Raw genomic sequence first — 24,465 nt, forward strand, 5'->3', positions numbered from 1 at the left:
TACATAGGTTGGTTTACAGACAGGAAGTGTATGGATGGTGTTCCAACTTCTAAAGTGAACTGTATCCGTTCATTACATCTATTCAAGTAGTTGTGGAATCGGTGGAGTTCTTCCTTAGTTCTTTCCCATATTCCAGAGATATCACTCTGGTGGTAACAAGCCAGGATGCCAGGAATGGTGCTTGGGTTCTGGTGGTGGGGAGGCAGGATGCCTGGTATGGGCCATGGCTCTGGTGGAGGGGAGGCAGGATGCTGGGTATATGGCCTAGGTTCTGGGTGGTGGTGGGGTGCCAGGTGTGGTGCTTGTGTCAGTTGGGAAAGCATACTAAAAGCCCTTTTATAGGCGTCCCCACTACTTTTGTATGTTGCCCCTTCTGTGCCTTACCCCCCCTACATTTGATTCTTGGAGACGCCACTGAGACCTTCCTTGGTACTGTCAGCGACAAGAGTTAAGTCCTGCAGGTGGGGAGAGGCCCACCCCAGCCGATGAACTGGTGGTGGGGGAGCCGGGTGTCAAACAGCCTGAAGTGTGCCTTGTGCCTGTGGCTCCTGCCCCCAAGACCCAGCCAAGGGCGGGCTACTGGGTTCCCACTTCGAAGAGTGGGGCCTGCACAAGGCAGGGCCCCTGATCTCCAGTGATTTAGTTTACCCCTGATAGCCGACACCGGCTACTCGCAGGTCCCTGCGAGGGCTGTAAAGGTCATGGCAGAACCCTCATTAGGTAAGGACTGGGATGAGGAGGAGGTAATGCCACCATGCTGGCCAGAAGATGCATCCTGTACACAGTGTCGTCTGTTCTTTGCCCCGATTGCATACACGCAGCGCTCGAGCTGTGGCACAGCATTGAATCTGGATGTATTTGCAGTGCATTTTGAACAGAAATAATACACAAAGGTTACATTAAACCATGCGTGAGAGAGAAGGTGGAGAAACATCACATGGCACCCCGTATAAAAGCAGATGCAAAAGGCATAGAAGGCACCTTCAAATTCAGCTATGTTGTGCCTTGAAGCCTTCTGGAAAGATGCTGAGGGTGGTAGCAGTAGAACAGGCACAATGGGTGGTAGTGATTGCTGCGGGTCCAAGAGTAAGTGCTGGAGTAAACCATGGCAGAAGAGGAGGGTCGGTGCTGTTAACTAAAAGAGGATCTAGGGGCTGTGACTGTTTAGTCGCCGTTTGTGCAGGAAGGAATGCACCCTGGGCACACATTTGTGGTCACTAAAATGACTTGTACACAAAGGGTAACTGTGGTGGTTGAATATAGACATGCTCTTGACACTGTTCATATTTTACATAAAGTCCATGACTAGGTTTGCTCTGATGATAGGTGGTGCTTTTGTCCTATTGGCAAACTGTGATCGGGGAAAGAGGGTGATCAGTGCCAGTGCTGGTTGTGTGGCTGATCTCTGTAAGGGCTACATGGCAGGCGGCTTCAGATGATTCCACATCTTATGTGGAGCTACATTACTTAGTGAGAAAGAGTGCATGTGTCCTAGCCTTGCAGTGTGCCTGTCCTTCGTTTAATTCTACATTAGTGGCATCTGCTGCACTGCTGAAATATGAATGTTCTCCAGTGTGAACAGATTACTCCAGGTCACACTGGGACTATGTATAAAATGCTGCAAGCCCAAGACTGAGTGTCACATTTCAACATGCCAAAACAATAGAAGTGCCCAGAAAGTGCCTGTTGGAGCCTGGAGGAGTCTGGCCCCAAATAGGATTTTGCTACACGTGCCGAGTGATTTTCAGTGAGAACTTAGTGTGTTTATTCAGCATCGTGTCTGCTGCGCTGGGACTGAGTATTCAACTGAAAGTACTTTTCGAAGTACTTTTTTGGACCTGGCGAGTCAGCTTATTGTTTGTTCTTTTTTATCCACTGCATCGTTGTGAATTGGCCCGCCCCTTTTTTGAACAGGCAGCTTTCTATAAAAGGCACAGGCACGCGAGTGCCCAGAAAGTGCCTGTTGGAGCCTGTTAGAGCGTGGTAAGCTCACGGCTCCAGCATATCCTCTGGGATACATTATTTCTGCATTTAAGGTAATGCGATTTATGTCTATTGTATCGCGGGCTAATTCTACGTATTTTCATGCAAAACACTGCCTTCTCATATTGTTACGATAACGGGCATATGTTGACTCGGGTCCCCATAGACCTTCTGTGGGGTGATTCGTTCGAGTAGATAGTTGAGATATTTACTATATTTATCCTTGCATAGACATAAGCTGTTCTGGGCATGGCTTATTGTCCGTGTGAGGCGCTATTATACTGTTTGTTACAATGCAGTACAAATCGTTCTAATTTAACTTTTCTTCTTGTGGTTAATTCTTTCCTCGCTGTGTTTAAGCAGGAGGGCGATTTCTCTCTACTTGGAAGGTCTGACCCCAGTGGCAATTAGCACTGATCTGTATTTGGGATAGTGGGAACGGGATATTGTTCCTTGGGTTTGAATTTATCTGCATGTTTAGGTGCAGATATTATTTATTAAATCTTCCCTTTACTATTGGTACTGAGTTACTACTTTAAAATTTGATCCCCATAGTATGTTGGGGCCCCTTCGAAGTGGCAACCTCCGAAATTCCTGCTACATCAATAAAATTCTAAAGCAGTCCAATAAATTAAAAATTGTTTCGGACAGTAATACTGCTAATAACTCCTCCTATGGAAACGCATCCTCCTATAGGCTTTAGTAGCAGTGGAGCAGATAATCTGACACAGGACCAAGCTCGTTCTGACACTCTTGAGCCCGGCCTACCACAGTTAGAGCCTACGATTGGAGTGCCGGTTGACTCCTTTAAGTCCATCAGGGACATAGATGTGTTAAATCATACGTTTTTTTGGAGTATTCAAGAAACAATGATCCATTCTAATGATGTTATGGAGGATGAGGGAGATATTTTGCCTAAACCTATTTCAGATACTTCTTTGATTGAACCTGTGGTCTTGGCGGAACTAGATAAAAGGGTGCACCTGTCATGGGGACCCTCCACACCCATTAGCACTAGAGGGAGGGGGCTTGGATAGTGTACAGCTACACAAAGCTCAGGGTCCTGATAACGTTCTTGACATGTCTACCATGCAACAGAAATATAGGATTTTGCAGGAACTACTGAATGATATACCAGAGGGCAATGTAGGGACAGAGGAGAAAGCTAAACTCCATCTGCCTTCGGAGCCTTATAAATGTTCTAGTCCCACTGCCGCCAACCTACTGCCTCTATATGATCACAAACCTCTAATATTGATCCTGCTATCGAAAAACATTGACCCCTACTGATCTACTATCCGCTCACACATAATTTCCAGTGTTAACACGTATTCTGAATCTTCTAGACAAGCGACATGAAAGGACACATTTTGAGATCCAGGAGCTTAGGCTCTTCCTAATAGACTGTGCGGACAAACTAAGTAGGTTGGAAGGGTTTGTTTTTGCTCAGGAGTCCTGGCTGGCGACGGCGGCAGCCATAGATGCAAGGACAATGCTCTTTCCGACTAAGACTCAACATACCCAAACTATGCATGTACGTTTTGAAGAAAAGGGAATTAAAAAAAATACGCCATCTACTTTAGGGAACTTGGGAGTAAGGTCCTTTGCGGAAGTCGTACGGCAAGGAGCAACAGTTTAAAAATACAAGAAAAATATAAATTGAAGGCTTTGGAGGAAGCTGTCCAAAGTAATTCGCTTAAGATTGAACGATTAGAACATGCAATCAAACTTCTTCCAAAGTCAGAAGAAATGGACAGTGAGATTCCCTGCAATCCAAACCATTCGAGTAATAATGTAGACATACAGCATACTTCTGACAGTCCATCAACTCTTTGGAGATCATGGAACAGGAGTCAAAGAAGAATTTGGATGGAGCTAGTAGGGCTGTGGTTGCCTTTGATGAGGCGTAAGATGATGCTCCCAGTCATTATACAACTCGGCGGTAAAGAAGAATGAGGGCAAGGGCCCACAAGATTAGACGAACTAAACAGACGGAGCCTCTCCAACTCAGTAAAAAAACAAAAAATTTACCATCGATTTTAAAAAAAAAAAAAAAAATTGTAACACATATTAAAGATATCTGTGCAATAAACCTGGAAGAAGGGACGCTAGACTTAACTCAGTTAGATGAGGAAATCAAAGCGGCTCTTGAGTTAAAGGAATCTGCGCAGAATATCAAAAAAGCCGACGGACTACATTGAAAATATTAACAAAGAATGTCAAAATAAACAACCTGCAGCCCAAGGGACAAAAAAGAAACAGGGGAATGAGAGGGATGGGAACACGGTTCCGGATTTAGAAGGCAAAGCAGAAAACAAATCTAAATCCAAATCGGGAAAGGGGTTGAATAAAATATCCAAGAACTCCTGGCGTAAGCTGATTGATAAAGCTAGGGTGGTTATAAATAATAGTGTCCATAATATTGGCACAGTGGAAAGAATTGATCTTACTGTTAGCGATGATGAGGATGAAAAATATGAAGTACTGAGTGGTTCCTTGAGTGAGGCTATGAAACATAAAGGAAATAAACAAAATTCAAACAGAAAAATGGCACAGACGGGTAAGAGAATTGTTAAAGACAGTGTGATCGATAATTCTAATCAAGATGAGGTTGCTAAGAGGGGGGGGGTCATTCAACAATTTTTCACCAAAAATATAAAATTGGTGGGAAAGCCTCCAACTCACAGCCCCGATAATGTACAAAATCAGGAGGGCCTGATCAATAAACAAGAGATCATCAACTCCACTTCAACATCTAAACATGATAATGAGATAATTATTGTGGAATAAATAGTTAAGAGTGAACATATGGTGGAGAATGTACTGATTAATGCGACAACTTCAGTGGATAGAGAAGCTGTGATTCCCCCTTCGGAGGATATTAAAGATTTGGTGCAGCAAGCTTTATTGAGACTATTACAATACCCCACCAATTCAGGTTCCTGGCCTACTTTTTTAACTGAGACGGCCGTCCTGAGTGGGGGTGGAAGGGATCAGCGTCAAATTGCAGCTTCTATGCGCTGTACTGAAACATCACACTCATTGGATGATCCCCCTCAAGGATACACCTCAAGGATACACTATCTCCATCAAGCAGTAATCCAGGGAACAACTCCAACGACCATCAGGAACCCCTTAGCATTACTGAGAAGAAAACAAGTCATTTAACTCGAGACCAGAGAGGAGTGGGTTTGGAAACTGCTAATGCAGGAGAGTTGCAACACACAAAGCTTTTACCAACGAAAGGAACGGGAGGGTATGTATTCTGATAATAGATATCGGGATACTGGAACCACGGAGGATACTCAGGGGGAACGGAGACACCAGACTAGCTATGATCATCTTTGTGAGGAGGTGCAGTGGAGACCTCCTCACTTTATGGATGACCCTAGTGTGACACTGCGTTTCCTGTTACCAAAGAGGGACGCCTACTCCCTTACTCGCTGAAGGATTCTATCCCTAATGAATGAAATTCCTCGTCTATTACTCATTTCATCAGGAGATATTGAGATGATTGATTTCATTCATCCTGTTAGATTTGACTATGTGAGGATTGTTCTGCACTCTCAAGCTATTTACAAGCTCATACTGTCTGGATCTGAGTCATTTAACATATGTGGGTATGATGTTCTGGATTACAATAAAGGCAGCTCCAAATCAAGGGATGAGGAATACAGACACATCTCGGCTAATGCAATTAAACCCAATAAAGGAACTAAGGGGGGAGACCACCAATAAGGTGGACCCTTTGAGTGTTACTGATTTGAGATGGCTAGCACTGACTTTGAGAGAGCCTTTCTAAAATACATGATCTTAGGGAGAAATCCTAACAATGCAAGAGAGTAGTCTGATCTCCTGGAATTCTAGAGGATCATGGTTTTTAAAAAAACTCCACTGAAATTTGTTCTCTACTTTCTTCCTTCTCCTTTGTCTGGTATCCAGGCATTGTTTCGAAAACATAGTTTCGAATGACAAAAGTTTCAAACTAAATGCATCGGAAAAATTGCATTTTTATTGTAGGTAAAGTTTTTTTTTTTTTTTTTTTTTTTTTTACTAAAATGGGTAAAAAAAACAGGGGTTGGGGGGACACTTTGACATTCGAAACTATGTCATTCAAAACTATCAGTAGGAACCCCTTTGTCTGTATCCAGGAGACCTGGGGCACTTCACCGCTCTCTTTGGATGGGTATACGATAATTCAAGAGTTGGCCACAAAGAAATTGAAGGGGAGACCATCGGGTGGGGTTCAGATTGCTTTTAATGATGAATTAGAAGGGAAACGGCTTAAAGATTTCAAAATTGCAAAATGGATAATTGTTGTTCTCTTGGAATTCCCGAAAAGTAAACACTGTCTAAACTTTATTATTAATATATATCGGTACCCTGACTCTGGTTTGAAAGATACCATAGGTCTGATAAATTTGGTTATCTCTGAATGCCAAGAGTTGTGTGCTGAACTAAATATTATTATCGCGGGGGATCTCAACTCTGATTTGGGTCCTAGAGGGAGTAAATGTTACTTGAATGCTTCCTCAACTCTGGCCCACAAATCTAATAATCAGACTTTTAATCATAGGGTGGATGCTGCCAAATGTATTAATGGGGAGAAATGGTTACAAATGTTTGAGGATTGGGGTTTGTGTTGAGTGAATAATTTGCTTGATCCCTCCTGTGACTCCTTTACATGGTCTAATGGTATATTCTATTTGGTGATTGTGCAACTTACTGGAAACAAAGACATAATCAATCTGGTGAAAATGTTTTCTTTAAGCTCAAAGTATAAAAGTGATCACTAAGTCTTAGTGGTGACTTTTGCCGTAGATTTGATTAGATGTAACCAGGCTTTTTTTCCCCTAAGGCTTAGTGTTAATAACTCAAGCAATCGCATAACTTGTCATAAAGGGAATGTGGAGAGAATAAATAAAGTTTTTCTACAGGACTTTGAGGTTACCGAATTTAATAGGAAACAAAGCCTTTATTCTTTGGAATTTTTCAGCGATTATGTAGGTTCTGCAGTGAAAACAATGTGTGGTTCCAAGAAATGTCGTAAAAATCTTGTAGAGAACAAATCTTTCACAAATCTTTCATTGCTTCTGTTAGAACCATCAAAAATAAATGGAAAAATAGAATTAAAAATGTTCGTGCCCTCATAATATCAACATGATGGGGGGGAAAAATGTTATTATCTTTATCTGATTTTACTACACAGAAGTTTTGTTTCTATGATAAATAGAGAAAGGGACCACCAGTTTATGACCCAAACTATTACGGTTAGACCTTAGGTTTGGGACGGCCACTTGGAACAGATGTTTGCCCCCCCTGCCACGAAGTGGATTTTGCCACAGGATATCTGCGGCTGTCACTGGAACATACTGTTTGGGTAGGCAGATATTCGAAATATAATCATGCGTAGTTCCTCTTCTCGGGCCCCTGGGCTGAACGGGATTGCCAATGTGGTACTGAAGTCCAATCCTGATATGTGGTCTAAAATCCTGTTTGTTATTTAGAGACATACTGTTAGCCAAGAGTATTCCGAACAGCTGGCATCTTTCTTATATAATCCCGATATACAAAAGAGGCGATAGGGCCTGTCCTTCCAACTACAGGCCCATTGCACTTTTGGATACTGAATCTAAGATTTTTGCTGAGATTATTTTGGAACAGATTCAGGAATGGATTGATGCTTAGGTTATTCTGTCTATATCCCAATTTGGTTTTAGATGCAATATGGGCACAGATGCGGGGGGCCTTTTGACTTCCATCATGCAAGACATAGCATGGAAACCTGGCAACCTGCCTATTTATGCCGCTTCCATCGATCTCTCTAATGCATTTGATAGGGTAGATAGAACCATTTTTTTGGAATGCCAGTCCCTTTACTTTCCATTTTGTTTCATTTCCATGAAGGAACTAGAATTAAAATTTGCCTCAATTCGGAAGGTACTCTGTCAAGTGATAATAGTTTGTAATGGGCTTAGGCAGGGCTTTATTTTTGCTCCAACGATATTTAATTTATATATTTCGGATGCAGAAAACTTTTTGGAACCCATGGCCTTTGCTTCTCCTAAAATAGAAAGAAGAAATGTCTGCTGGACTGCATATGCAGATGATGTGACTTTATATGACCAAACACCTATTGGTCTTCAGCGTCCTCTGGTTGCATTCCATGATTATTCTGTGGCTAATTCTCTTCTTATTAATAATAAAAAAAACTGTTATTATTTGACTGTCCTACAGGAAAAGCCCTATTCATTTCACTTGGTTCTTAAATCATGAAAAATTACCAGTAAAACCGGTGATTCGCTACTTGGGATATCTGGTCTTTGGCAACAAAAAAAAGGCTAACCTACGTGAATACCTTGAGAAAAAGATTTCCCCTCTTGTGGCTCAATTGAGAAAATCGACTACAAGTTTGGGAAGTCCTCAATTCTTCCTTCCATACGTTATTACAGGAGTAAGACTATTGCACAGTTATGTTATGGACTGGAGTTTGCACCCCTATGGTGTAGGAAAGAGCTAATCAACTATGAATCTAAAATTCTAAAAGCAATTTATTAATGTTTGTCTAAATGTGTTCCAGCGGCTGTAATACGTCACGAGTTAGGAATTTTGTCAATTAGAAGTATTGTGGAATGGCGTAGGATTTCACTCTGTAGGAAATTGATGGTGTGCAAAGGGAACAACTTATATTCAATGATGGGCCATGGCTTACGTAATGGAACTGCGGTTTCCGTACATTTACGAGTCATGGAAACGGGAGGTGCATGAAATCCTGGACAGGACGGGAATTCCATACAATCTTCTCTCCTCCAATCCTGTGAAGTTAAGAGTCTGTTACAATACCTCGACTGGAATCTAACCGTGGAAGAAATATCTAATTACAAATTGTATAGCCACTTGGTATCTGTGGTGAGTAAAAAAAATCAGGAATAATTGAATCTTGTGCGATTTCCAGACAGGAGGTGGAGACAGGACTTTATGCGCTTCCTCTTCAATGTGATGTAAACAGGTGAAATTATTGATATAAGAGAAGGTAATATGGAGAACCACCCCTTATGTACATTTTGTAAACCTGCTGAATCTCGGGAAACCTTGACGCATCTTCTAGTCAAATTGTTTTAGTAAATTTGTGGCGAATACTGCAAACGTAGATTTAAAGTGTTTGTGGTTAGACATGCTCCATGGCAAAAGACTGAAAATGCAGATTGCTGTGTTGAACTTTCTGAAGGCTTTTTGTAAAATAGGAACTAATACTGATGTTTTGTAAATAGGTAACAGGAAAAATGTTTGCATCTTGCCTGGGGATTTATTGTTTGTGATTTTGGCTTCGGGAAATTTATGTTAATGTAAGGGTGGGGGACAGTTTGAGTTTAATTGAGTCGCATTGGAATTCTAGTGGAATATATTTTAATTGATTCCTCTTGACTTAGTGTTTTTTAGGTTTTTTTTTTATCCTTCTTTTGAATCTTTTGTAAAGGTTACTGTGTAACCATACAAATAAAAAATAATGAAAAGAACTCCACATATCGCTGTGGCCAAAATCTATTTTATTTTAGTCATGTTGCTGTAGTGTGGAAACTCTAACTTGCACTCTCTTTCAAATTCTTTTTTTTTTAGCTTTTAAAAACGTTGATGAGCTATGTTGGGCATATTTGAGTAATCATGATGAATTTCCATAATGTTTTGAGATGGGCGTATTGTATAGCATTTATTATGTAGGTAAACAGCGGCATACAAGTTTCTATGTCAAGACCCGAGGCAAGCATTATACTTATGTTCTTTAATTCTACTCTTAAGCAGATTCAAAATTTCATGAAGAACTTGTGGACAGGTTTGTGCCGGAGAGTATAGCCCACCTAAGCTCCAATGACTGGATACCTTCGCAGATGTTGTCTTTATACATGGCACAGAGGTTGCACATACGCATGGAAAAGGAGATAAGACTCTGCTTGAGATCAGAATGCCTGCGGCCCAAACTCCCAGGAAAAGTAGCAGATACTTCAGAGTTGGACCCAAAGATGATAACTATTTTTTCAATAGCATCCAGAGATGTCCAAAAGTGCAAGGATTGATCCTGGAACAGCTGCCAGGAGAAGGGGCTAGACCTAGCAGGACCTCTCGCAAAAATCATGTATCTGGCGGAGAGGGCCAGGGACACTGGGGATCCAGTCAACACGGGCACGCTGGCTAGCTGGGCTCAGAGGGCAGTATGCTTTTTAGGCAATGCAAACTGCACCCTTCATCCAAAAGGAGAAGGAGCCTATTGAAAATTGATCCCAAGCTATGGGATTTGGCCTCCTACGAAGCAGGGGAGGCAGCCCAAGGGCTATTATTCAGCAACGCTTTTGTTAAGGAGATGAGAACATTAGTTTGCACTTACAAGGCCCTAGAGAAGCCACAAACTATGATTAAGAAGATCTTTCCTGTTTTTTCAGGATCTGGTCGCAGCAGAGGACATTCGGCCAGTCGGTTTCAGACCCAGAGAAGACCTCGGAACCCCAGGACCCAATGCTGGGAGTCGCGTGAGCAGGACTACTTCTCGCCTCTAGGGCGCAGTAACCGAGGCCGCAGGGGATGTGGCTACATCTGTCATCAAGGTGCCCAAGCAGGTGAGAGTGGCGATGGCACATTACCCTCCGGTGGGAGGCAGGTCAGAGTTGTTCTTGGCAGACTGGCAAAGGTTTTCCAACAATGCATGGCTTCTACAGACTATGTCAGGCTTCAAGCTAGAGTTTATCAGCAAACCTTCGCATAGGGCCGGCCCAGGTTTCTGGCACGGTCACAGGTGGTGGGCAGATTCTTAAAAGAGGAGCTGAGGCTGCTAATAGCGACGGGCGCGATAGAGGGCTGCAACAGAATTGCACCCGCGTTTGTCAGCAGCATGTTCTTAGGTTTCAATTTTTGTTTGCAGTGAACTATCATTAATTTAAAGGGACTCAATGGGTGGATAGTCTACAGACACTTCAAAATGTAAGGGATCCACCTCCTCAGTGACATTCTCTGAAAGGGCGACTGGTTAGTGAGGTTAGATTTGAAAGATGCTTACCATACAATTCTAGTCGCCAGTGAGCACTGCACCTACCAGAGTTTCTAATGGAAAGTGCAGACATGGCAATTCAAGTGCCTCCCGTTCTAGCTGCCGTCAGCTTCCTGGGCCTTCACGAAGGTCATGAGGCCGATTGCATTGGCCATGATGGAGAGAGGTACAAGAGTCTTAGTTTATTTAGACATCTTCATATTAGAAGCGAACAGTCGCTAGATGAGCAAGTGCAATGGGTGTTGAATCTCCTGACATCGCTGGGTTTCCTTATCAATTAGGAAAAATCTGTTTCTGGGGTTTGTAGTGGACTCCACAAAAACTACCGTAGAGCTTCCAGCACCCAAGCAAAAGGTGATAACGAAGGAATTGCGAGCTGCTCTGGCGAGGACACATGTCAATCCAAGCTTTAACAAGCATAGTGGGCTTGCCAGGCAATTTCTTTCCGGGGCCCCTGCTCTAGAGGGCCTTGCACCGCTTGATGATTCTGCACTTGCAGGAGGGCCTTGATCATCACTTTGGACCAGAAAGCGAAGTCAGAATTGGAACGGTGGCTCTAGTACATAGAAGTGTGGAACAGCCGCGCAATATTCAGAGGTGTGCCAGAGCTGTTATGAGTCTGATTTTTATTTATTTACTTAAACCGCGCCGACAGCCCGCAGGCATCAGGGCACCACAAATGCACACAAGGACAAACAAAACAGGACGGAGGCATTAGGTAAAGTGCATCAGCAGTCAAACGGGAAGATTTCTGTGACAGCGGAATATCTCTCTGGGGTGCAGAATGTAGTGGTGGATTGGAACTCTTGGTATCTGAACGACTACAGCGACAGGATGCTGCCCAAGAGCGTCTTCGCGATGATGGCATCTTTTTGGGGTCTGCTGGAAATAGACCTGTTCTCATGCAGATTAAACAATTGGACAGGTTTTTCAGCAAGAGCCTGGGCCCGGAAACCCTAGGAGCAGATGCATTCCTGCAGCCTTGATCGGGTGCAGTGCACTTTGATTTCCCTCTGTTCATGATGCTGGCCAGAGTTCTAGCGGAGATCCGTCAGGAAGAAGAGGATGTACTGATAGTGGTGCTGCGCTGAAAATCGCAAGCCTGGTTTTCAGTTCTGATGGAACTTTCCTCGGATTTCCCATGAGAGATGCCTCACCGGCCAGATGTGCTGACTGATCCGTTAGGGAATGGGCATCCTCTCATGAGGATGGAGAGCCTGACATTGCTAGCGTGCAGGGTATCGGGAGACCATGCACCTGCCAGGTATTTCGGCAGTCTTGGGCCCCGTCTACACTAAGGAGCTATGGAGATGCAGGAAGAAATTGGAGATATGGAGCGCCCAGCACAGTGTTCATCCCGTTTCTGTCCCTGTACTACAGGTACTGAACCTTTTGGCTTTTCTTTCAGAAGGTAGCAGGGCTTTCCGAACAATTGCAGTTCACAGATCAGCTATTAGGGGAACACCTGGTGGTGGTGCGTTTGTTGTGAGGAGTGAAACTCTGCACGCCGCCCCTTCATAAATATGTGCGTCTTTGGGATGTAGATGTAGCTTGAGCTACTTGTAGGTTGGCGACAGAACCATTATCTGTCAGATCGGCACTTGTCGGGGAAGTTGGCAATGCTTCTATATCTGGTTTGCTGTAGGAGAATTGAAGACATTCAGGTGCTAGAAGTGGACAGGAAAGTATTCAACCCGGAAGGGATGACATTTACAATCGTGAAGAGGGCAAAAAGTAATTCTGCAGTGATTTCATATCCATATTTTGCGGCACAACGAAATTTGTGTGAAACGGCTTGCATCAAAGAATGAGACTAGAACAAACATTGTTGGGCCTCGATGCTTGTTATGAAGTGCAGGAAAACGTTTAAGACGGTGGCTACGACTACGATACCTAGATGGGTGCGTTAAATAATGTTTCTATTGGATGTGGTGAGCTTTGGGGCCCACTCCGTAAGCGGGGGACATGGCCTCTAAGGTGTTTCGTTCAGGTCAGTCTGCAGGATATATTCAAAGCGGCGGCCTGGTCGAAAGACTCTACTTTTAAGACGTTCTACCTTAAGCCGTTATCAAGTCTGGCTACGTCCATAGTACAGAGCTTTGAACACGCATAATGCTTGCCTTGATCTTGACATAGAATGAAGATTACCTAGGCTTACAGCTCAGGGAGTCTTGATTCCATTGAAGACACATAGGTGAGCATTATCCCACCCATTTACGCAATATAGGGATCTATGAACAGCACTGTTAACTGTCATGCACCTTTATGGATGTTGCGTATACCCAACTCTCATGTGTTCCTTGTTATTGACAGGGTAAGATCAGAAAGCAGGATGGGAGTCAGGTGTTGGCATGGTGATGGAGGGACGAAGGCCGGATCGACATAGTGGCTTGCAGGATAGTTGTCGGATAAGCAGTTCTGTTTCATTCGGCTGCAGCTACTTAGCAGGGGAGAATTACAATTGTTGGTTGTTCGGTGTCCGTTGGAAGGCATCACAAGAAGAGGAAAGGACCTGGGGACCTGGGCAGGAAGTGACTTTTAGGGCTCAGAGGAAAGGAAGTGGGCCCTATAAGGGACTACCATATTCACAGGATTGTTGGGATATGTAATTCAGTTTATTATGTTTTAGTGAGAGAAAAAAGATGATTTTAAAAGTGAAGTTTTGAATCTGCTGAAGAGTAGAATTAAAGACGTTAAGCATAATGCTCGCCTTCGTGTCTTTAATAGAATCAAGACTGCCTGAGCTGTAAGCCTGGGTAATCTTCATTGTTAATCATAACCAAGCAAATGACATTTGACGATATTCAACTTCACCTATCCTCGTCCGAACCTAACTAAGTGGAAGAGGGCCCTTGGAAAACCCCACCAGTTAATGACCAAGTTTGTGTTAATCTCCATAAATTGACAGTCGAGAAGTCTTTGATCACAGGGCTAATATGCTCTCACAAATCATGTTTTCCAAAACAATGCTCTATTGTCCTCAATCTTTATGAAATTATTTAATCATAAGTATTACTGAAATGGTTAATTGAGCTAAATTGACTTGACTGAGTCTGGAGCTGCCTACTTGTAGGTTGAAATTTGATTCTGTGTCCAGACTGTTGGTGACTTCTAAAACAGAAGCAATGATGTCAATAAGGCTGGGATGAAAACCTTTGTTTTACCCTTTACAGACATTTCAAGATGTTCCCTGCCATGTGTGAGAAGTTGCCATAAAGTTCTTGGTTTGTCTTTTCATTCTCTGTAGTTGGCACTAATAACAGGAGGATAGCTCGGCGGCAACGTGCTCGCCTTGGAAGCAAGACGACACGAAGCAACACAGGTTCGATCCCCAGGTCCGCGCTTAAAAACCTCTGGGTATTTAAGTGCATTATAAATACGCCACTAAGACAAAAAACAATTATGCAACTAAAATAATGATTTAAAAAAAAAATAAAAAAATCCTTTAACAGCGCCTCAATGCCCGCGGGCTGTGTGAGTGCTTTAAAAATGCAAAAAATAAGATAAATAAATGAACATAGTTCAGGGGGTTGATTGTGTTATCTGCATTGATATGTGTACAGCCTAGATGTCACAAATTCGATTCCTGGTAGGTAATCTAATCTTTTCTTGCTTTCGATGTCAATGAAATAACTATTGTTTATTTGGAATAACGACATGACATACAATTTATATTGCTGCAATATTGAAAAATCAAGACAGTCCAAACTATATCAAAACGCAATTGATTGATTTGAGGAATTTATTTTGCGCACCGAGCAGAACAAATGCAGATGGATAAAATATAAACACTTCAAGAAACTGGTAGAACAGGAGAAAGGTGTTATAGGTTCTAGTAAAAACGTGTTTTTTGTTGTTGTTGCCTCTGAAAGGAACAAAGTGTTGGTTAAGTACACAACTGAGGTGGTAAGTCATTCCAGAGAGTGGGCCCAAACACCAAGAATCTTCTATCACACCTAGATTTGAATCTAGAAGTAGAGGTGACCAGAAGGTTCTTATGGAATGGAACGCAGGAGTTTGGCTAGAGAATATGGTTTCATTTTTATTTTCTCCCAGCATGATAGAGCGACCTGATCATTCAAATACTTGAAGACTGTACACAGAATCTTAAGATCAGTCATTTTCTAAACAGGAAACCAATGTAAGGTACAACGATGTTCACAGACTTTACCGGAACTAGGAAGTTTAAAAATGTATCTGCCTTGATATTTTAGGCCACCTGTAGAGATTAGCTTTGATTAGCTGGTAAACCTGTCCTCCGACCATTACCATCTTCTAATTTTGAGTTGATGAAGGTCCCAGCTACCTCTGCATGGTCCTCCTATAGGAAGAAAAGGTAACATGCACTTTAATAACCAGAATCTATAATAGGATGCCATGACTATAGTACTTACTTGTAAACTTAGTCCCAGATCTGGTTCCCAGATAACTCCTAGATTCTTGACTTTGTCAGAAGGGCAATGATGGGTTGAATAAAAGTGAAGACCTATGGATCTTTGAAAAATCTTTTACAGGTGTCTTGGCCCTGCAAGCATTATTTCGGTTTCAGTAGGATTTAGTTTGAGCCCATTTTTCTATCATCCAATTCTGAACTTCATTCATATAGGTAGTCATTTCTTCCCAGCTCTTTAGTAAATTGGTGACTTTAAAATACACTGATGTTTCATCAGCCTTAGAGTGGTAACAGAGCTGAACCTCCTAAAAATCGCCATAAGAGGTTGAATATAAATATTAAAAAGCAAAAAGGACAAAGGAGACATGTTGAGCACTTGAGAAAAAAGGACCAAGCCTTGCTTTATGAAATCTGTTGGATAGAAATGATTTACACCATTACAGGGCAGTAAGGTCACAACAAAGTATATCACGATCAGCTATATCAAAGACCACAGAGGTCCAGCTGGTCGTTTGAATTTTCCTATTATAATTCAAGAGTTCTAAATACGAGAATGCAAGGAAAAAAACATGATTTACTGCATACCTCACCTGTGACATTGCACAACTTGCTATCCCTAATTTTTCTGTGGGACACATCAGATTCCCAGGTGGCCCATTATTATCTTTGGAGCAGGGGTAGCAAATGTAAGTTGCAAGCTACTAACTCGGTATACAAAGTCACCAACCCCTCCCATTCTCTATTATCACTAACCAATGGCTAGTGGCGAGTACACATTCTGAGTCCTGTTTTGATGTTGCTGGGCAATTACATTTACATTAGTTTGTCATCTTGTCAACAAAATAAACATTCTCACAACGTTTAATGTAAATCTGGCATTTGAAAAAAAGACGTTTGTAACCTTTTCTGTGAAGCTCGTGGTTATCTGGGTTGAAACAGTGCAGTGAGAAACTAACTAGCATGCCACTCAACTAATATTGATACTACCACATATAAATCTTTTTTTTAGGGCACAATTATACTGCACTTTCATAAATCAGAAGTTTATAACTTCCATGTTAGTGATCCTGTAAGAGCACAGGCCATAGTCTTTTCATTGATTCTCTCCCAAAGTAAATTAGTGTAATGTTTAATGAGGACTTCAACTCAAGTTAGAAAGTGATACAAAAAAATGTTTTCCTGGTACATAGAGATTTATCGGTTAGGTGCAATTCTGGTTCCACAGTTGGCCAGGATTAGTGCCACTCAATAGCTCTGTTTCACTCGAAGGAGATTAGGGGTACCAGCATTCCACGTTGCCTTTGTCTTTGTCAGTGCACCACAGCAATTTCTTAGTTTATTTTTATGCAATGAATTCTTGAGAGTATCAGATGCATGGCTTTCAGTGAGACACTTTTCTTTGGTTCTCTGGCTTTAGTCTGCACTCATGCATTGGGCTGTTGGAATTTCAGAATCACTACTCCCAATAGGCATATCTTTTCTGGTTCAGTTAGGTTTGTCAACACCATTGTATTAACTGTTTGGACTCCCTGTATACATTTCATGTTGGGTTGGCTTTAGCATTGGTTTGCCAGCTCCACTGCACGTAGTTTTGGTTCCAGCAGTCCAAAGACAATCAATAGTTAATTGTCTTCTGGTTCATTTAGGGGGTTTAGCACAACTGTTATGTTTTTGGAGTATTAGAAGCACACCTTCCAACATAAAAATGTTTTCTGTTTCCCACAGCTTTGTCAGCACCACTCTGCTAGACCGATGAGTGTTGGAACCACAACTCCAAATAAACAATTCTTCTCTGGTTCACTTAGGTTGATCAGCGCCACTGCGCTTAGTCTTTGGCACTTTGGAAGCCTAGCTCACAGTAGCTTCCTCTCTGGTTCCCTTTACTTGGTCAGCACCACTTCACTCCGGCTTTGGAGGGCTTGAACTAAAACTCTCTACCGGCACTTGCTTGGTTCCTTTGACTTTGTCAGCACTACTGCACTCTGTCTATAGAGTGATGGTAGCACAACTTCCAATATGCATTCCCTCTCATAGACTCCTCTCTGTTTTTTCCATGTACTCTATTAGGCACTCTCCAATATAATTTGTCTTTTATTCCCACCTCTTCAACTCCTATCGGGTACTTTTCTGTGTCTCTGCCTTTTCTTTGCCACCTCTCTGCAACAGCCCTGTGTTCTCACACAGAGAATAACACATGGAAATGTAACTCCCTTACTACTGAAAAAATACCAAAAAGTACCATAACTGAATTCCCCTCCTTTATTCTCTACATGAGTGCAAAGAGTGAATTCCCCCTCCCACCCTTTATTCTCTACATGAGTGCTAAGAGTGAGTGCTCTAAAGAAAGGTGGGGATGTGAGGGGTTGGAAGGAGCCAACAGTAAGAGGGAGGGTTTTTACAAGGGATTATAAAAATAAACCACATTGGTAAAAATCATAGAACATCTTGGGCAACTCATTCTGGGATCTCCCGATCTGTTACAGTTTTAGCATCGGAGGCATTCTCTCCTTCAAGCTTATTTGCAAGCCTATGCTCCCCTCTCTGCTTGTTTAGCTCTGGCTACCACCTTCGAAGGTCTTCAAGGACTAAGCAACCTCTTTAGACTAATTTCCATCTGCACATAGGTCTCTTAGCATGCTAGTGGCCAGGCTAACCCTTGGCATCTCAGCATTGCTACTGCCTTGCCATGGAACGCCATGGGTTTTGTGCATGGCTCTCTGCTGTGCATCGTCTCTCTTCACAGTATTATCCATAACTACCTTGTTCCCTTCCTGGTCATAATGTATTTCTGTTATCTTGAGCTGCATTTACTGGGTCATGTGACCTTAACAAGGATGAAATGTTCCTCTTCTTCTGGACTTCCTGCAGTAATTGGAGCCACTTCACCACATTTGTTACAGGCTTTTGAGCTGTTCATAGGACATACAAATTGTACATCTCAATGTGTTTCGAATATTAAACTTTTTCCGGAGACTTTGCTCTTTATATAATGTATATTTCTTGATGTAGCAAATTATCCTATTGAGCTATTGAGGCTCAGTTCTGCCTGTAACTCCGCGGCACAGTTGTCTTAATTCATACCGTTGCCAATAACCGAGACAAACTGAGCTATGGTGAAGGGTCTGCCTTAGAAAGGTTTTTGATAGAGTACTCTGGCTTACTATTCTCATTCTGATTGCACAAGAAGTTGTTGTCGCTATTCACAAATAATCAAGCCGGCTTGTTTGTGGTTTCAGGTTCCATACTAAAGAAAACCACTCCTGAGTGCTGCACCTTGTATGACCACGCCACTCTTTTTACAACTAGTCAGTAACCCCTTTGTTTACCTTGTTGCTTGATTGTCAAATCTGCATTGCCCCGACTCGGCATAAAAAAACTCTGAAAGTTAAAGGCTCTGATTACGTTTTTTCTTTTGTAATGTGGATTTTATTGGCTGGCTCCTCATCCGTTAAGCACTCAAACCGTGATCGAATACTTTAAATAACATTTTGTAAGATGTAACTACTGTACATTTCTCCATCATTTTCGGTTATAGAGCACACATTCATATTATTAAACACGAAACTTAAATCAAAAGAATAGTCCACTGATAACTTCAAATAAAAGAAATACAAGAACCCAAAATCTGATAAATAAATTAAAAAATAAAACCGCCAAACAAATGTACACAATGGCTTCAATCATCACACATTAATTTTCTTTAAGGGGCTTATGTCGAGAGAGTATGTGATCGCCACGCATCCCTATGGACGAGATGAAGTCTACTCTTGTGAAGGTCCTTCATGGCCTCAAGCTTGGAATTTCACCAGGTTGTATTTCTCATTTAACCGAGAGGTGCACTACCGCCAATTTTATCACTCAACTATGGTAATGATTGCTTCAGGGAGCGAAGGGTGTAGGTTCATTATGTTGAAGCGCTTTACCGTGTTTCTGAATGATTAATTTCAGTTGTTTGCTGTGGGGCTGATACCAACACGTTTTCAGAATTGTCTTTTCCATTTTGCTTGTTGATCAATCTTGACATTGTTGCCTGCTTTTTGTAATGTATAGTGTATGTCTTTCTTTTGAAATCAAGAGAGCGGCGTATTCGTGTGACAAATTTGCAATCCTAACGTTTGGAAGAAATTTTATTTAGTCTGAATACGTTCACACTTCATATTCTATTCCAATTACTTTCTTAACAGCAATCAATGGCAAAGCGAGCAGTTTTGGCTTTTGTATAGGCAAAAACCTATCCCTTGCCAGGCTATGCCATAATGGTGCTACTTGGCCATAAGATGACAACAGCTGGTCAGTGGTGTTCGCCTAGGCATATGATGGCAGTGCGTGGTAATTGTCTACTGTATGTCAAAATACAAGCCAAACGTGTTTGCTTTGTCAATGCTTGTTTTTAACAGGACTTCAGTGCAGGAACAGATATAAATTAAGTGGCTGAAGGCACACTTGGTTAAGATGGAACACATTTACCGATATAATTAAGCCATTAACTCTAAGCGGCTTGCTTAGAAGCAACGTTTGATGTTACTGCTTGATGAGCTAGCTCAGAGATCCCAAGAGGATGTATTTTGGGCAGTGAGGGTCAGCCAGGACCATGGACAACCAGTGGGTGAGTAAATAATCAAACAATAAACACAAACTGTGTGTCCTCTCATGTTCTCCCACTCCTAGCTGGACTCCATCACAACAGTTTTGGCTTATAGCTGGTGCTTAAGTTCCAGCTTCTAGCCAAAACTAAAGTAAATAGTTTGGTGTGGTGTCCAACAGAATCTTTTCTTTTTACACATCTTGGCATTAAATATCCTAACTAATAAGGTTTTGTTTGGTAGTATGAAAGCTAATATAGACCACATGTATACATTGGCAGCATTAAGTTATAGTATACAATCAATCACTTGGCTCCTCTGGGGGACGGTTAACACACAAAATTCTTTCCAGTTTAGGAACATGTCCGAGATTCAATAGATGGCAGTAATGTTTTAAACATAAATGATCGGATTGAACTTGTGCACTTATTAGCTTCTCCGTTGGAAATGGTTTGGCTTTTTTACTCTGTAAATGTCTGTGCTGACCCAACATGTTTTCTATACTGCTTAGCACCCAGTTCTTGAATGTACTCCAAAACTGAACACTTTCAGATCATTCCGAACACCAGCTCCTTTATTCAACCACCTCCTTTAGTTGTTGCCCTCAAATACTATTTGGGACAAGTGGGAGAGAACATTTAAAAACCAACATTTCAAACATGCGCTGCATAATCACCCTTACAGCCATATTAAAAATGTAATCAGAAAAAAGTGGGCAGAAGATAAAGGAACTGATGAAGGGACATGACAATTTGTATAGTGAAGGGCATTCCTTCAGGTTTGTTCAAATTTATTGGTTTGTACTCCAATACTAATATGAAAGTTCGCTTGAATCACTCTGGAGACTTGTCACAGAACATTGTGGCTGCTAGGGGTTCCGGTAGGATTGCGTTCTTGCTCCCTGCCTGTTTAATTTATACCTGTCCGACATCGATGATCATCTGTTACTGGCAGCCTTACAAACTCCAGACTGCGGTTTCGCTGGTTGTCCTTCGCAGACGAACATCTTATTTAATTCCACTGCTGTAGGACTCTAATGTCTGGAAGACCATGCCTTGAATATCCACCCCGAAAAAACAAAGGTCATTCAGTTTAAACAATCTAGGAATGGGAGCAAATTTCGCTGGCAAATTGGGAATGTTGCAGTGTCTAGCATTAATTAGTTGACCTATTTGGGGTTTTTGATTAATGCTAGGCCCAGCTTGTCAAGTAGTTGTTTAAAACCGAACGTCTGGTCTAGCTAATCAGCTGGCTAGGGTTGATATTAAATTTAGCAAGTTTACATTGAAGACTGCGATTCGCTATTATCTAAAAGTGTGCCTAAATTATTGTACGGAATTGAGACCTATTCAGTTAGTATGTTGGATTACCTACCGGTTTTGGAGGGGAAAATATGCAAAAGTACTTTTGAGATTACCTAACTCTCTTCCCGTAGACGCTATCAGATGTAAACTGGGGATTGTTTCATTAAGAGCGAAAGCATATTGGAGGCTTTTATCACTGTTGCATAACATATGATGGCCAACTGTGAAGTCCCTATATCCAGATTTCAAATTCATTTATTTAGAACAGGGCTACATTTGGATTAAAGCCATCCAGGTATTACTGTTCTTGATGTTATCCGCAGTACTATATCTGAATTAATACAGTTTCCAGCAACAGTGAAACTGCCTCTATACCAACAAGACTGGATTAGTAGACAGGACTCTATGCACACATACTCCTCGTTATCAAAAAGGTGGGACTTTTAGCCACGTTTCTCAGTGTCTATCCAGATTAATTATCTCTATTTACCTTCGCTTTTGTTGGAATCTGATTCCCTCTAAGCAAATTCTTGTGAGGTATGGTATAATTCCATTCGATAAAGCATCTTGTCGTTTTTGTAATTTAGCTAGTTGTTGTGAACTGCTTGAACACTGGCTGATAGAATGCGTTGCGTTATTAGGTTTGCGAACCTTGTATCGAAAAAAAGTATTTCAGTTTAACCCTGGCAATGAGGTCAATCAAGCTTGGTCGACTTGTTTGGCCAAGCGTACTACCTCTACAGTAATCGCAGTAACAGGATTCATTAGAGCGCTGAAACTAGAAGAGCTTCCTGTTTAAGGTTGAAGATGGTACTATGGTGCTAAAGAGAAGCTATTACTTGGATTTAATTTAGGATGATCTTGAAATCTGGGGAGAGGAATTGTTTGTTTTTTAAGAAAGATTAAGATTATAAGATTATGAAATTTTGTCATGAAATGTTATGAATAGTGATTTGAACTGTTTTACTCTGTAATGAATTGTGATTGAAATACAACATTACAATATTCTGTATGTCATTAAAGGTTGAATTTATTTTCAACCATATAATAAAAAAATAAAAAAAATGTGAATGGTTTAAAAAAAAAACGTGCATGTGGCCCTAATGAGAAAAAAATTGAATGACGAAAAAGGACAGGCAAGTAACATACACATGTATTTATTTGTATTGTGCTCACAGGTAGGATTGCATCAGGAACACAAATTATTATAGCAGAGACTTCCAACTACAGGCGTGCAGTCAGTGCGTTATGGGGAAGATCCAGGCTCGTGAGGTGAGTGATGGGATTTTCTGAAGACTTGGCCCCGCTCAAAGTAACTTGCATTTTAAAAGAAGAAACCATGCTTAAATTGACATTCCTATTAAGATGTTACATGCAGATGTTGGACTATGTTTTAGAAAAAATAACAGCTGTGAGGATAAAGATAGTGTGGTGGAAACAAAGAATTCTAATTGTATTTTTCCCCTGATGAACTGTGTGATCACTGAAGGTGAGATCCCTGATTAGATGGGGCAAAAGCGATTCCAGGCATGTATGCGCTTGTTGACCTCATTGGCAAGCAAAATGGATCATGTTGATGTTTGCCATGGGGACGAGGGGTGGATAAAATACTGGCTACATACCAAGCAACATGCCACCTCCAATACCGAGCATCAGCAAAACCGCACATCTTTGTAGGACATGCTCAGACATGTCACTGTTAGCCTTTTCCTCATTTGCAAGAAGGAGCTGTCGGAGTTAAGAGAAGATGGTCTTTTAATTTCATGATTTGTACAGTTCGTATAAACTTCGGGCACCCAGGTCGTTTCAGTTCTTACAGTTACAGATATTAGATTGAGATTGTGGGTGTGTTTCAGCAATGGGGCAATTTTTGTGTACTGATTGTCTTGTTGCTTGTGAAAGAATACTTAACAAGTTTAGTTACTGGTAGAGTTTTATGTGTGGATTGATACAGATCGGTTGGTGTGCATGAGAACTTTCCATTTGCAGGGCCCTGCCACTGAACATGTGTACACTCAACTAGGTTTCTTCTCTGTGCCAAGATTTCATTTTGGGTTCTAAAATGGACCTGGGCTGTATGATGGGGTGTAAAGTTTTCCCTTTTTTGGAGGTAGTTGGGGGCATGCCGAGGCTGGAGGTTATGTATCTTGGCAATAATTTTCACTTGATCCTTGCCATGGGAAATTTTGGGGATTGCCATTACTGTTCCAGCTGCAATAAAAAAATATTTGGAAGATGAATTGTTTTGGGCAGCTTGCGGTACAATGCATTGGCATAAATGACTTCCAGTAATGTGCATGTTGTCATGCCTTTCTTTTTAGAATAGGGCTATCTTTCAGCTTCTCCAAAGATTTTATTTTGTGGTGGTGGCTTTAGGCGTTTTATTTGCTTTTTTTCCATGTTCAGCTCTGAGTCAGTGTATTCCAGAGGTTGTCATGCGTGCTAATCGATTGTTCAAGATTAGAAGTGGGGTGGGGTGGAGTCAGATCTGTATATGAAACTCAATACAGTAAATTAGATTAATCAATCAACATCCAGTCTCAAATACATACAGAAATAATTGTTAAAGGAGAGCATACTGCTGTTTCAACGGTTTTAATATCGGGCAGGAGCCAGACCCAATGGAAGGAAAAAGATTAGGTGGAATACCCAATCATACAGCCGCTCTCTGGAGTCCCAGTTGTATAACACAGCCACTTGGTTGGGATTTATGAAACAGCCACTATTGTTGTTGTTTTTTCCGTATGACTTACCTTCTCCTATTTAGATATGGATTCCAGTATTTTTTCTATGTTAAATATTTCCGGTTTTTCAGATTTTTCCCTTTTATATGATTACTTTTCCTAGTATCAGCCCAGGATGCTTGTAAATTACATTTTTGTACCAGATTCAAGGCCTTTGGCTCGACTGCAGACACGGCTCGCGCCCTCCACCGAGGAGCCGCGATCACGTGTCCCATAAAACAGGGTTGCCCGGCAACGTGCCGATGCAACGAAGACAGTCTGCTTGCAGCAGACGCTGAGGGAACAGCTCTGCTTCGTTTTTAAGAAACGGTAAGCTACTTTTAACGCGGGTTGAAACTAGATGCCTTTAGTCAGGCTCTGTAAGGCTCCCTAACACTTAGCTTCATATCCACAGACGCTGACTCCGGTACAGCGATCCGTT

At 41.7% G+C, this 24,465-nt stretch overlaps 1 protein-coding gene across 1 annotated transcript in view; it reads left to right on the plus strand.

Annotated features, from left to right (window-relative positions):
• The window catches only part of UBXN10 (UBX domain protein 10), a 298,259-nt gene that overhangs the window by 11,229 nt on the left and 262,565 nt on the right, over nt 1-24,465 (plus strand). Inside the window, exon 2 of the mRNA XM_069610371.1 lies at nt 22,479-22,572. The gene's annotated coding sequence lies outside the window, so the exon portion shown is untranslated. The remainder of the gene's footprint in view (nt 1-22,478; nt 22,573-24,465) is intronic.

This window comes from Ambystoma mexicanum, chromosome 8, assembly GCF_040938575.1.
Source record: "Ambystoma mexicanum isolate Mex_15411 chromosome 8, UKY_AmexF1_1, whole genome shotgun sequence".
Lineage (NCBI taxonomy): Eukaryota > Metazoa > Chordata > Amphibia > Caudata > Ambystomatidae > Ambystoma > Ambystoma mexicanum.